At 38.9% G+C, this 13,682-nt stretch overlaps 1 protein-coding gene across 1 annotated transcript in view; it reads right to left on the reverse strand.

Annotated features, from left to right (window-relative positions):
- The window catches only part of LOC123754009 (alkaline phosphatase), an 818,565-nt gene that overhangs the window by 793,681 nt on the left and 11,202 nt on the right, over positions 1-13,682 (reverse strand). The window lies entirely within an intron of this gene.

The following is a 13,682-nucleotide window of genomic DNA, read 5'->3' on the forward strand; positions in this document are numbered from 1 at the left end:
CCCCCTCCCCTCATCTGTCACCACCACCAGCCACCCCTCGTGTATACCCCCCCCCCTCATCTGTCACCACCACCAGCCACCCCACGTGTATATCCCCCTGATCTGTCCCCATCACCAGCAACCCCTCTTGTTTACCCCCCCTCATCTGTCGCCACCCCTCATGTATATCCCCCCTCACCTGTCACCACCACCAGAAACCTCTCCTGTATACCCCCTCATCTGTCACCACCACCAGCCACCCCACCTGTATACCCCCCCCCCCTCACCTGTCACCACCACCAGCCACCCCACATGTAATCCCCCCCCCCTCACCTGTCACCACCACCAGCAACCCCTCCTGTCCACCCATCTTCCTGAAATGACAGTACATCTTGTAACTATGTGGTTGATCGTACCACTATGTATTGATGAAGCTTCAGTAACCCACTTTTTTATTATTTTTCATCGAGTGCGGAAAAATAAAGCTAAAAACCAAACTTAAATATTCCTAGGCCTGGTATAGCACCTATATGTATGTACTATATTAGGCCTCAGCGTGCATTATGCCGAGGATGGGTTGGTTAGCTTTTATTAGCAACAAATATCAAATCTTTTCCAGTTTGTCCAAATTCAATAATACAAAAGTCTACTGTCTGGTGGCCCATCACAACATATTTGTACTTCCGACCGCATAGTTACTATAATTACTTTTATGTTAGGAGTACGGGCTGTCGTGTGCCACCCACAAATGTCGTCACTACTACTCACCATCATCAAAATCCTCCCCCCTCCCCCCCCCCCCAACCCTGTCAAACTCACTACTTGCTCTCTTAATTTCCGGGATTGACAACGCTTCCACTACGAGTACCGTATTTACCAAAGGCGTTCCTGTTATTCTTCCTAAATAGTCACAAAAGTACAATAACAACAAAATTCATTTGAAAACTCTGCTCCCTCACTCACCCCACAAAAAACAATTCACAGATATGTTTCAGAAATATATTTAAAGTTAGTGTGAACAGCTATATAACGTTTATAATAACGGAGAGGCGGTGAAAAAAGATTTGGCTGGAGAACTCTCCTTTAAAAGCCTAGCAGGGAGGGCAGAGGAGAAAGCCGGAGCCTTAACACAATAAGCTCTTCTCTAACAATTACTTGTAGTGAAATTAGTGCCAACTGTAAGAAGAGATTACGGCACTCTCGCTCCAACCCTGCGCAGCCTCGCCGTAATGGTACAAAAACCTGAGAATGCTTTTATCCAGTAACTCTTTTGTTTGCAAAGTATGCAAGTTGCAGTGATTCGTACATGCATTCCAAATGATGATGAATAGCTCAGCGACTCTAAATGGTTTTTACCTTTAATCTGTTCGTGCATAGAAACAATTGCCTAATGAAATATATATTATAACTGGAACTTGCATATTTAATTTAAAAATTTTATTTATTAAATACTACATTATTACCCATTGTGATTTTCAGTTACATAAATTCGGACACTTGCGCCCAACGCAAATTCAGCCACTCAGAAACGTTTTGGTGATAATTATGTTATATCAAATATACTGTATTCATACCTACCAAAAAAAAGTAAAGAATACAGTACCCTTTGTATGACCTGGACCAAAAACGAAGTGGGCACAATATCCAAGAGTGTCGTTGCTCGACTTTTCATCAACGTTGAATCAATATTAATGACACTGATTAGGCGTTAAATTGGGTATTGTGCCCAGTGTGACCGAGCACACTTTTTAACAACTCGCGACTAAAGAATTATCTGAGTCAAGCAAAGAATTATGTGTCAAGCGAGAAATCTTTATCTCACTCCTTGATTCAACCTTAAATAAGACTGATTTAACCTCTGAAAGACTATGAACCATATTTTGACTCAAGCGTCATATATCATCTTCTACGAGTTCAATAAAAAATATTTTGGTACTAACCAGAGGTCTTTTTGCCTTTGAATTTCTCGACTTGAGGTAGTTTTTAGTAGCCATGACAGGTGACCTTGCTACACACAATTGTATAATACCCGGAGAACTGTGTATAAATAGGAATAATTTTGAACGACGCCATACATTAAATGCTCTAACTGCGACCGCACCTCTTCCCTCTCTGCCTGTATGTGTATTCACCTAGTAGTGGTTCCGGAGGTTGAGCTTGGCTCTTTCGGCCCGCCTCTCAACTGTCACTATCTACTAACTCATTTTTTTTCACACACACAGGATCCGTAACAGCTGTCTAACTCCCAGGTACCTATTTACTACTAGGTAACAGAGGCATTCAGGGCGAAAGAAACTTTGCCCATTTGTTTCTGACTGGTCCGGGAATCGAACCCTGGCCACAGAATTACAAGTCCTGCGCGCTGTCCACTCAGCTACCAGACCCCCCTGTGTGTACGTGTGTGTGTGTGTGTGTGTGTGTGTGTATGTGTGTGTGTGTCTGTCTATGGAGACTGGGTTTTGGTGAATAATTGCAGTAATTACTAAAGAGCCTTCATTGAATATTTAAGAAAGTTTAATTTTTCTTTAAGTTCGTGCTTATTTATATAGGGGAAAGTGACTCAGAAAGATAAGGGTTGGGATGAGGTCACGGTCAGAGTAAGGTCAGGGAGATGAAGGTCGGGATTAAGCCAGGGAGGTGGAGAGATCGGGTTGAGGTAAGGGAGGTGAAGGATTACTGTACTCCCCACCCAATCCTTCCCGTTAATCAAGTAGGGTTGTAATGCAAAATTTTCCTTACATCCATGATGTAAGGGTTTGGGTTAAAATGCCAGCAGATTTGATACCCATCTCAAATAATGCAGAATTTTTCAGCCCATATTCCTAAAATGATAGTACTTATAGCAACTATTTGGTCGAGCCTACAAAAACGTAGTTGCGCCCCTAACATGTTCACGTCTTGTGTTCCTGAATTAGCCCCCTATAGCATTCTAAAAAAAAATAAATGTATCTAAAGAACCTAATGTAACCTGGTCAAGCAATCCTAGGCCTACTATATGCTATCTTAGGCCTAATATAGTATATATGAGTAATACTAGGCCTAGTAATGTTTAAGTTTTCGTGCATTCAACATAATTAATAAAACAAAATAATAGTTGCGCTAGGATAGGACAGTTTGAAAATGTCAGTTTGATTTATTATTTGGATAGTTTGATTTTGTCATTTGGAAACTTAGCATTAACATAGAATGGTGTGGAACTCTCTATGGTAACCTTAAGCAAACTCAAAAGGAGTATATACACCTCACAAATGCAAAATTACTCTAAATGTGTAAGGAATAAATGAAATTACTTGAAATACGAAAAAAATCTAACTTGGGATTTTTGGCTGGCTGGAGCGCGGCTGCCTGTCCCTACTCCCCAGGACGGCTGGTCAACCTCTGACCGGTGGCAATCCCAACCAACCCTTCACAAACTCCATGAACATTTTCATGTATCTCAACTATTCGCTCATGAAACTCAATACTCATTGCACCAATGAATTCAGCAGATTTAAATATATCTCTACTCCAATGTGCAAAGTTATATTTGCAAATACTAAACTAACTACTGTTTATTTTAAAACACTTTGCCGAGAGTAGCCTAGTAATTAGGTTTTTTTGGAGCACCTTACATGGCCACTTTCTAACAGTGGAGATAACTAAACAGTTATGTAAAATTCAATAAAGTTGCCAGATTCAATCTATGATAAATCTGCCCGTTACCAAGTGCTAAACTAACCAGAAATGTACGAACCCAAACCACCACCTAACCTAACCTATCTATGCATAGAAGACGTGAACATCTGTGAGCCGCTAGTTTTCATATTACTTTGGTATTTGTACGTTGGGGACGTGAACACTAATCATCAACACCAACGTGAACACTAATCAACACCAACGTGAACACTAATCATCAACACCAACGTGAACACTAATCAACACCAACGTGAACACTAATCATCAACACCAATGTGAACACTAATCAACACCAACCATACGGTCATCAACATCAACGTGAACGCCAGTCATCAACGCCACCCTCACCAATATGAATACCCGTCAACGCGGTCCACTGCCGTAGGTGCCAGAGGGTGAGGGAGGGATATAAATATTATCTAGCATGAGGGGTGTACAGGAGCCCTCATCAAGTAAATAAGTAATGAGAAGTGGTGACGTCAGCCAGCGTTACCAGGCTGCATGCCGTAGACCCAGCCGCCTACGGCGAGGTGCCACACAACCACCCATTTACAGTGAGGTACTATAAGACCAGCAATCTACAGTGAGGTGCTATAAAACCAGCTCCCCATGGCAAGATGCCATATAGTAGCACCAAAGTAAGAGGCGCCTCATATATTGTCATTGACGACGGGTAAACACCCGCTATCGACAGCTTTTAATTATTCGTCGGGACCATTGGGGAGTTATTTACGATCTCAGCGTCTGGCTTAGTCCACACCGTCTCGCGCTGGTCCGTGGTGTGTCTGGCCTGATCCACATGATCTCACGCTGGTCTGTGCCGTATCTAGCTTCGTCCACACGGTCTCACGTTGCTCTGTGTCATGTCTGGCTTGGTCCACACGGTCTCGGGCTGGCCTGTGCCGTGTCTGGCTTGGGTCATATGGTCTATCACTGGCCTGTTCCGTGTCTGGCTGCTGTTTTGAGACCAGCTCGAGAGTCCACACGGTATCTCGCGCTGGTCTTGTAATGAAGAGGAATGGAGGGTTGGAAGAATTGGTAAATATAAATATAGGAGGCAAGGGAGGAATGGGATTCTGCGAAACTTCCACTTTAAAATAGTTATCTCCAGTCTTGCATTTGCCTGTCCATTAAAAGCAAGTGTGTTCCATCCCTCACCCTTGCCTCAAAATTAGTAGGCTTACCCATCCCGGCAACTGGTCTCTAATATTAGTCCTCCAGATGTTGGGTGCTGGGTTGTTGATAACTATATATAAGGAAGTGGGATCATCCTCTTCCCATTAAACTGGGACACTAGGAAAGCTTTACCGGGAGGGAACGAGGGTCAAAGTGGGAGGTATAGAGAACGCAAAAGTGGAGAAAGAAGGATAAAAAGGGACTTAAGGGGGGGGCCTGCTACCACCAAAGGTGAATAGACTTGGGAAGTTTCAATCAATATCATCCAAAGCAATAATTAAGATGAATCTATTCAGTTAGAAACATGTGATATAATCAGTCAGTCCTTCCAACTTTAGGACATCAAATTAATGAAATTATTATTAGGCCATCAAATAAACAAAATAAATGTTGACAAATTTATTAAACAAGAGTTACAGTATTTATAATAGTGAATCAAAATTAACCACAGGTTTGAGTCAGTGTCAAAACCCTAGTCAATCCTACACAACCCCTGTGCACTACACTAAGAAAGGGAAGGCCCATATGTGCACTACACTAGGAAAGGGGAGGCCCATATGTGCACTACACTAGGAAAGGGGAGGCTCCTGTGCACTACCGTAAAGGAGGGAAGGCAAATGCCTTCCCTCTCCTTTAACAAGAACATGAAGGATAAGCTGGTTCTTCCCCTTTCCCGGTAAAAGAATATTGCAGCATGGACTTACCTCTGCTCTTCTATATACATAATAAGGCAGAGGACTTCATACAGAGATGAAGGCAGCTTCTCCTTTTTCATTACACTGGAGAATCCCCGAAGTCCCCCCCTCTCCCTCCCACACAAACAAACTCCTAACCAACAAACTAGGATGCGGATGATTACGGCCTCAGTCCACAGATGGCGCGCGATAACGGTCCCCCATCAGGCCCCTCTAATAGATGACGCTAGTTAAAAGCCAGAGAATTTAGAAAGTCGTGGGTATGTTTGCATGAATTTTGTATATCCTTTTTTGACGACCGCTGATTGACATTTCACTAATGAGACCCTAATGAAGATGTGAACCAGCTGACATGAAAAGGGAACTCTGAAACACTAATGAACTGCCTATTATGCGTCCGTGGGCACCACACACCGAAAAACTGTCACACATTTTCTTCCCAATTACTGTATTTACTTTGTGCATTTATATACAAAACTAAAATGCCTCTCAATATTTCATGTTTTCTCCAGGATCTGTATTCCCAATGTAGATCAAATATTCATGATAAAAATTAAGAATGGATTTTAAGAATCATTTATGAACAATGCCAAAAATCATAAAGCTATTGAGCCCTTAGACTATGTGCAAAATATATTACATTGCGCACGTTAAAACTAAACATTTCCGATAGTAAGGCAACTCCAGGATGACTAACTTCAATGTGACAATTTTATTAGGCAAAAATAACACAGGTGGGTCAGGAGATATAAGTGTAAATTCTTGAGGTATAAGCTTTTTTTCTTTTCTTTAATAAATTGTATACAATATAAATATCATGTTTGCATCAATTTACAAGGAAAAATACTACTTTTATATATATTTTATATACAGTAATTCTCAGTAAACAAATTTTCCATATCATCACCGAGCAAGAGCCGTAAACCCCAAATGTAACTTGATCCTGCCTCGCAAAAACTACAATATTTTGTCTACTAAGTAACCCTCCTGCCTGTCTATCCACACACAACAAATATAATCAGAAAGTAACATAATTATTGTATTCTTAATTTTCTTGCATTTTATGTCAACATGAAACTTTAAAAACCTCATTAAATTCACTCTAATGCTTCATCCACATAAAGTTTTAAGAGTGTCTGTTATCTAGTTTACAAGAACAACTTTCTGCTTACAGAAATAAAATATATCCATATTATTCTCAATTTCAGTACATATAGTCACACCTATTGTTCTCCTTAATTTCCAACATCAACAACCTATCAGTATTAGGAAGGGTAAAGCTCAAGTCAGTCTCCGTGGTGTAGTGGTAAGACACTCACCTGGCGTTCCGCGAGCGCTTTGTCATGGGTTCGTATCCTGGCCGGGGAGGATTTACTGGGCGCAAATCCTTAACTGTAGCCTCTGTTTAACTCAACAGTAAAATGGGTACTTGGTTGTAAAAACGATTCTTCGAGGCGGAGATCGTATTCCAGGGACCTGCCCGAAACGCTACGCGTACTAGTGGCTGTACAAGAATGTAACAACTCTTGTATATATCTAAAAAAAAAAGTCCGGAACTTACCTAAAGTGTAATACGCACACGACCAATCCCTTGCCACCCCTATAAATAATTGTATAAACACAGACATCCCGAGTACGGTCAAATCGAACAGTTTTACAAACTAAAAAAAGAGTTGTGTCGTTACATTAGGCAGAGTGAGGTTAGGTTAGTTTGGATTGGAATGAACTGGATTAGATTTGGTTAGGTAGGTTTAAAATGTTTTGATGACCCGTTTTATAAACTAGGTGATGTATTAGTCTTAAGAACCAAACCAGTGAGGGGAATGACCTTAGCTGGATAAACCCCTGCAAATTACGCGTTTCCCAACGGATATACTTATCTTCCTCGCGACTTTCAAAATTCTGTAATTCCTATGAGTTTTCTGCAATTATTTAGGTCGAGATGTTTGTGTGTGTGTAATTGTCTCAGTGTAGTTGCAGGATGACACCTACGCTCGTGGTGTCCCCTCTTTCCAGCACTGTCATAGAACACTTTGAAACTGCTGATGGATTTGACCTCCACCGTTTATCACTAAACGTGTTTCAACCATCTACCACAGCAAAAAAAGAATTCAATGTTTTTCGGCAACTTTGTTTCCTTAGCTTTAGTCTGTGACCACTTGGTTCTTGAAGTTGCAGGTTTGAAGAATTATTCTTTGTCAATTTGGTCGATTCCTATTACTATTTTTTTATATATAGTGATCAAATCGCCTCTTTCTTCTATTTTCCAGCGATAGTATATTTAACACCTCTCGACTCTCTTCGTAGCTACTCTTTTTCAATTCCGCAAGCCATTTAGTTGCTTGTCTTTGTAGCATTTCCAGTTTGCCTATGTGGTTCTTTAGATATACATGGGCACTATACAAGAGCTGCATATTCAAATTTCAATCTCATAAAGGTCGTGAACAATTTCTTTAATATTTTGCCGTCCGTCCGTGTGTGTGTGTGTGTGTGTGTGTATGTGTGTATATGTGTATGTGTGTATGTGTAATTACCTAAGTGTAATTACATATACACACACATACACATAAGTGTATGTGTGTATGTGTGTATATGTGTGTGTGTGTGTGTGTGTGTGTGTGTGTGTGTGTGTGTGTGTGTGTGTGTGTGTGTGTGTGTGTGTGTGTGTGTGTGTGTGTGTCAAACACTCGAGACCTTTTTGTTACGTCTGTTATTCTCAAGATACATAAAGAACAAACGTCAAGAGAATTAGAATTAGATAATAAATTCAGAAGAGTGACGTCTATATAATTTAATATTAGGCTATTGCAAATATTGTTATTTGGTAGAGTTATTTGTACTGTAGTTGTTATTTGTCCTGTACAACTGTTGTGCTTAAGACGATACACTAATTTTCAAGTCACACAACTGGAGTCTTCATTTCCCCCTAACAAAAACTAGTAGCAAAAGCAATTTTTTTAGTAACAAAAGCAACGCTTCAAACTAAAAACAAAAGCAACGTTTTAAACCAAATACAAAGGCAACGCTTTAAACTAAAAACAAAAGCAATACTTTAAACTAAAAACAAAGGCAACGCTTTAAACTAAAAACAAAAGCAATACTTTAAACCAAAACAAAAGCAAAGCTTTAAACCAAAAACAAAAGCAACGCTGTAAACTAGAAACAAAAGTAATGCTTTAAACTATTTCAGGTTTCATTGTATAAGCCGAAGCCGTGTGCTTCGTTGCTTCCGTGAAATTCTCATGTAAATTGGTCTTTAAAATTCCAATAGCCATTTTCATGAAAGGCTTGGAAATCTCGATGGAACACTCCAGAAAATCGATTCTTATAATCACTTCTCAGTTATCCAGATCTCGAGAAAAAAATCTAAAGTTAGTACTCAATGCAAATTACTTCGATATTGTACGAGGAGAATAAGTTGCTGAAACCAGTAACCTAACCCAGACATGTGAAATAAAACTGACGACGTTTCGATTCATATTAAGACTAATCGTAACCAAAACGTCGTCATTTTCTTTTAATTTTATATGTATTGGTTGGGTTACTCAGTATTGTTAATTACTTCTGTATTAAAGTTACGTATGACACCCAACTCGTACTATCTGAAAATAAAGGAAGTGATGTTTTCGTCGATCCTGGATCACATTATTAGCAAGTCATCACTTCCCATATTTTCAGTTGTGTGGGGTTGGGCGTCTAACTTCCAGCCACATTATTGTTATTTATTGTTTGAAGGTTACTTAATTCTGTCACTGGTAATGCCAAGAAATTGCAGTGTTGTTAAGGCAGCTGTTTCTTCAGATACGTTGAGCGCTCATCTGCGATCATTATTTATCCATTCAAAAGCTTGCATATTCAATACATTTCCTGCAAGGTGGGGTTTAGGAATATCCAAAGATGTAATTCTACCCTATAATTGTTAAGTAATTCCTCACTCGTACGTTTTCCATTATAATCCCCTTCCCCCTTGCGTTGAGGCAGATAATTGATTGGTAACCATTAATATTAAAGATGTTGTCTTTGTTATCTATTACAACATCCATCTTCTCTCTCACACACACATTCTGTGTCTCCCTACATCAACAAAGTCAGCAAACATTAAATTTATGATCATTACAATATTACTAGATGCAAAAAAAAACGACCTCGCTAAGAAGTGTACATGTAGCCAATACACATCAAGATATTAAAAACCTGATTAATTATATTTTTATTTAAATCACACTTCAATAACTATACACAAGCAATAAAGAATTTAATTGCTTCATAAGCAACACAAATGCATATGTTTTACCTTCAACTACATGCTTTATAGCTTGACATTAATTGGCGAAATAATTTGGATACTATGTACAATGGCGATTCCATGCATGCCTAATTATACATTCTTTGATCCAACAGCAAGCACAATGCTCATATAATCGTGAAACAGCCTAATGTTATGCAGAATTAAAATTCTTTAACAAATGAATAATTATTATTTAAATATATCTTCTGTATAAATTAATTAGTACCTTTAAACAGTTGATCACCAATTTTAAAACAAAATATTGTAATGAAAGCTTACAGGCTGTGGACAACGCAGATAGTTCTAGGCAATCCCAGTATTGACGGCAGAAATCATGTAAAAGCGTAAAGAAAATGTTAAGAGGTCGTATGCAACCATTGTTATTAATAATAAAATCTGTCATGGCTTAAGAAAAAGCAGAGCACGTTGCTCAATATTATATCTTTCATACCTTCAAAGTAAATTATGTGAATACCAAAATTATATCACAGGTTGGCCCCGTGTCAATTACGACACCTCGGGAAACAAACGATTTTAATAAATATGATAATATCAGTTTGAAAAAAATTATTAATGTTACGTACATCAAGATGATATGAAAAGAACCATCCGTAAGCTATCATGTCCAGACCACAAGTGTCTCCAATAATATATCCCTAAGCCATGCTCGTTGACGCTACAGCTATCTCCAACAATCTATGCTAAAGCCATATTATTTTCCTCCTGGATGCAACCGTTACCATGCGCAATACATAACAGCCTATATTACATAAACTTATGCTAATACAAAAATCATGTAGTTATTATATAACTAGATTGAGTGTCGGCGAGCATGATGGCTTGAAGATGTGTCATCTTCATCGACGCCATAGCGTCGAGACTAACATAGCGGCAAGCATGGCTTCAGAATGTGTGGATCATGGCGCAGAAGCTAGCATAGCGGTGATCGTGGCTTGAAGATGTGTTGGTCATAGAGCCGAGGCAAACAGACTTCTATTGTGTTTACCGATTTTGGGACGAACGCAGTATGAGGTAGGTTTATCAGGCAGGGTTACCCTCGTGCAATGCTACTAATATCGGCAGGGGCTGCTACCGCAGCTTCCACTACACTCAACACAAGAGCACAGAATTTGGCAAATGGAGATAGATGCAAAATGCAAAAACTTCCCTTTATCCTAATGCCATTAATTCAAATCGCGGCGCAAGAGATGAATGGCAGTGCTAGCAGGAAACAGCTCTGACAATCTGCCATGAATGAGCGTGATGCAAAACCGACACTCAAGCCTAAACTATGTTCTAATCAAGTTTAACACACGTTTTACACATCAACAAGGATCAAATTATTTACGTACCATCATGGGCACTTCGATAAAGACGATTCATTTGACGTTGTTTCTATTGGCTGACGAGGAACGAGCACATCGTTGCTGGACACATTTGAAAACGCGTTATCCGGAGCAGTTACATGGTCGCTCTGCGAATAGATGCTCTCAATTCATCACTTGTCGCAGAGTACCTATGCAAATGTTATTCTTGATATAGTTTGTGACACTATTCGGGTTGACAAAATTACAATCACACTATTTTTAATAAAACAGATATGCACGGGTTCTTCGCTTTATTATGATTTTGTTATTTTATAAGCTCGTCAGGGCTTTGTCACAAGCTCAATTCATAGTAATTGCAAAAATGAAGGTTGACCAATTTAGCAGGAAAGCCAGACATACACAAAGACCATGTAGGAAACATGAAAGCTCCCCAGCACAACTGAAAAGTGTTTTACCCTCGCCACAAATGATTGCCAAAAACGGCAATAATGGTCTCATATAACTGGAGGATTTAGTTAACTTTCGGTGAACGTGAGGGCGGTAAGGCTTCGTTTGTCACACTTTAGATTATTGACTTTCTTTCATCATACGTATAATTATTTTTGGCACTGTTAATGATAGCTTCAGAAATAAAAGTAACTTGTTAATATATTTATTTTATGACAATTTATATATATATATATATATATATATATATATATATATATATATATATATATATATATATATATATATATATATATATATAGTCCCTAGAACCCCTTCTAGGTTTAAAAAAAATATGTATATATATATAGTATATATATATATATATATATATATATATATATATATATATATATATATATATATATATTATAAATATTATATATATATATATTATATATATTATATTATATATTTATATATATTATATTATATATATCCCTTATCCTGTCTGATTTATGTTACCTAATATCTATCATTCTTCCAGGTCTGTGATGCAGGATTGGCACACATGCTGGTGTTTCGTAATAAAAACTATCTTCTAGTAGTAGTAGTAGTAGTAGGCATTCATCAGTTACAGGAGACAATGGAGTTACGCTCTGGTTGTCGAACTGGAGTGGCTTCTTCAGGGCGTAAAGCCAGGGTTGGTTGATATGATGGAGAAGCTGTCACCCAAGCAGCAGGTTTCCACCTCTTCTCAGCGCCAAAAGTCTCCAATAGAAAGGCAAAATCCAATATGATTGGTTCCAGCGCCGTCGCAGAAACTGTCAGCACGAGGTTGAAGGCAACAACGAACTGCCCTAGTGGCTCCAGCTCCGGCGTTAACTTCGTAGTTGGTAAAAGGGACTCAGGGACTCCAAACCCAGAGACCGCCGTGGTCGGGACCGGGTATTAGAATATTTAAAGATATTCTAGATATCTAGAATATTCTAGATATAAGATTAGAATATCTAACGATATTCTAAGACCCTCCTTCTTATGATTCTTTTCTATTTTTTATGGTATGCATGTAGGGAACACTAGCTTCCTGTATATCTCGCCCTTTTGGTATACAGTATTTGCATTGTACTGGCCTGTCCTGCAATATTCTAGTTACTTTCTTCTCTCCAGTGACTAGTTATACATTTCAGTAAGTGGCTAGCACAAGGCTTTAGCTCTTAAGTGTTCACAGTGAAAGCTAGTCTGGTTGCATGGTGTATGTCATGTCGACATTCTAACTTTAATATCAAAGTTATCTTATTCCACTTGGTTTGACTCGCTCACTGCTGGGTTAGGCAGCTCCTCTTCTTTTATTATGAAGGCCTCTTGAACCCATTTCTTGAGTTCCTTGCACATCTGATAATTTTCTGTGAATAATTACTAATAGTGTCCTTTGTTATGGCTGTGAAAAGTCTGGGATGGGCTTATCTGTTTAGTTTTTCTCAAGTTGCCTTTCCGAGTCTCTCCTCGCTCTCGTGTGATCCCTCTTAACAATTTTCCCACTCTTGCGTACTCCTTCGTGACTCTTATACTACCTTGTAACATCTAACGGCCTTTTAGTCCTATAACTTTTCCTTTCCTAACATTTGTGAACTCTGCTTCCTTGTACATATGGATAAATCACAGTGTTCCAAAGGTTTTCACTTTTTATGTGAAAATAGATATTCATAGATAAACCATCCATAGATAAACCGACTACAACCCTTCAGCGATTTCAGCTCGTAAATCACTAGGCGTTTCATGCACTTTTTATCAGAATTTCAATGAAAGCTTTCACTCCCATCATTTTTTTCTCAAGGATACTCGTCATCTGTAATTTGTAGCTTATTGTACCTTTTCTCCGTAATAGAAAATAGAGCACCAGTGCATATTCGCATCTTTTGTGAGACAGATCCTTTTGACTTTATTGTTATTTATTCCAATACGCTCCCCGTTGATACGCTCCTTCGATACCTGAAGGCGATATCCCGGTTTTAAGACTAACGGAGGAAGCACATGGCTGGGATTTATTCAAAACAAGTTTCGTATTGCATTATACCATTTTCATTCTAGACTGCACCTAAAGGTTAAATTCCA

This window comes from Procambarus clarkii, chromosome 6 (genome assembly GCF_040958095.1).
Source record: "Procambarus clarkii isolate CNS0578487 chromosome 6, FALCON_Pclarkii_2.0, whole genome shotgun sequence".
Lineage (NCBI taxonomy): Eukaryota > Metazoa > Arthropoda > Malacostraca > Decapoda > Cambaridae > Procambarus > Procambarus clarkii.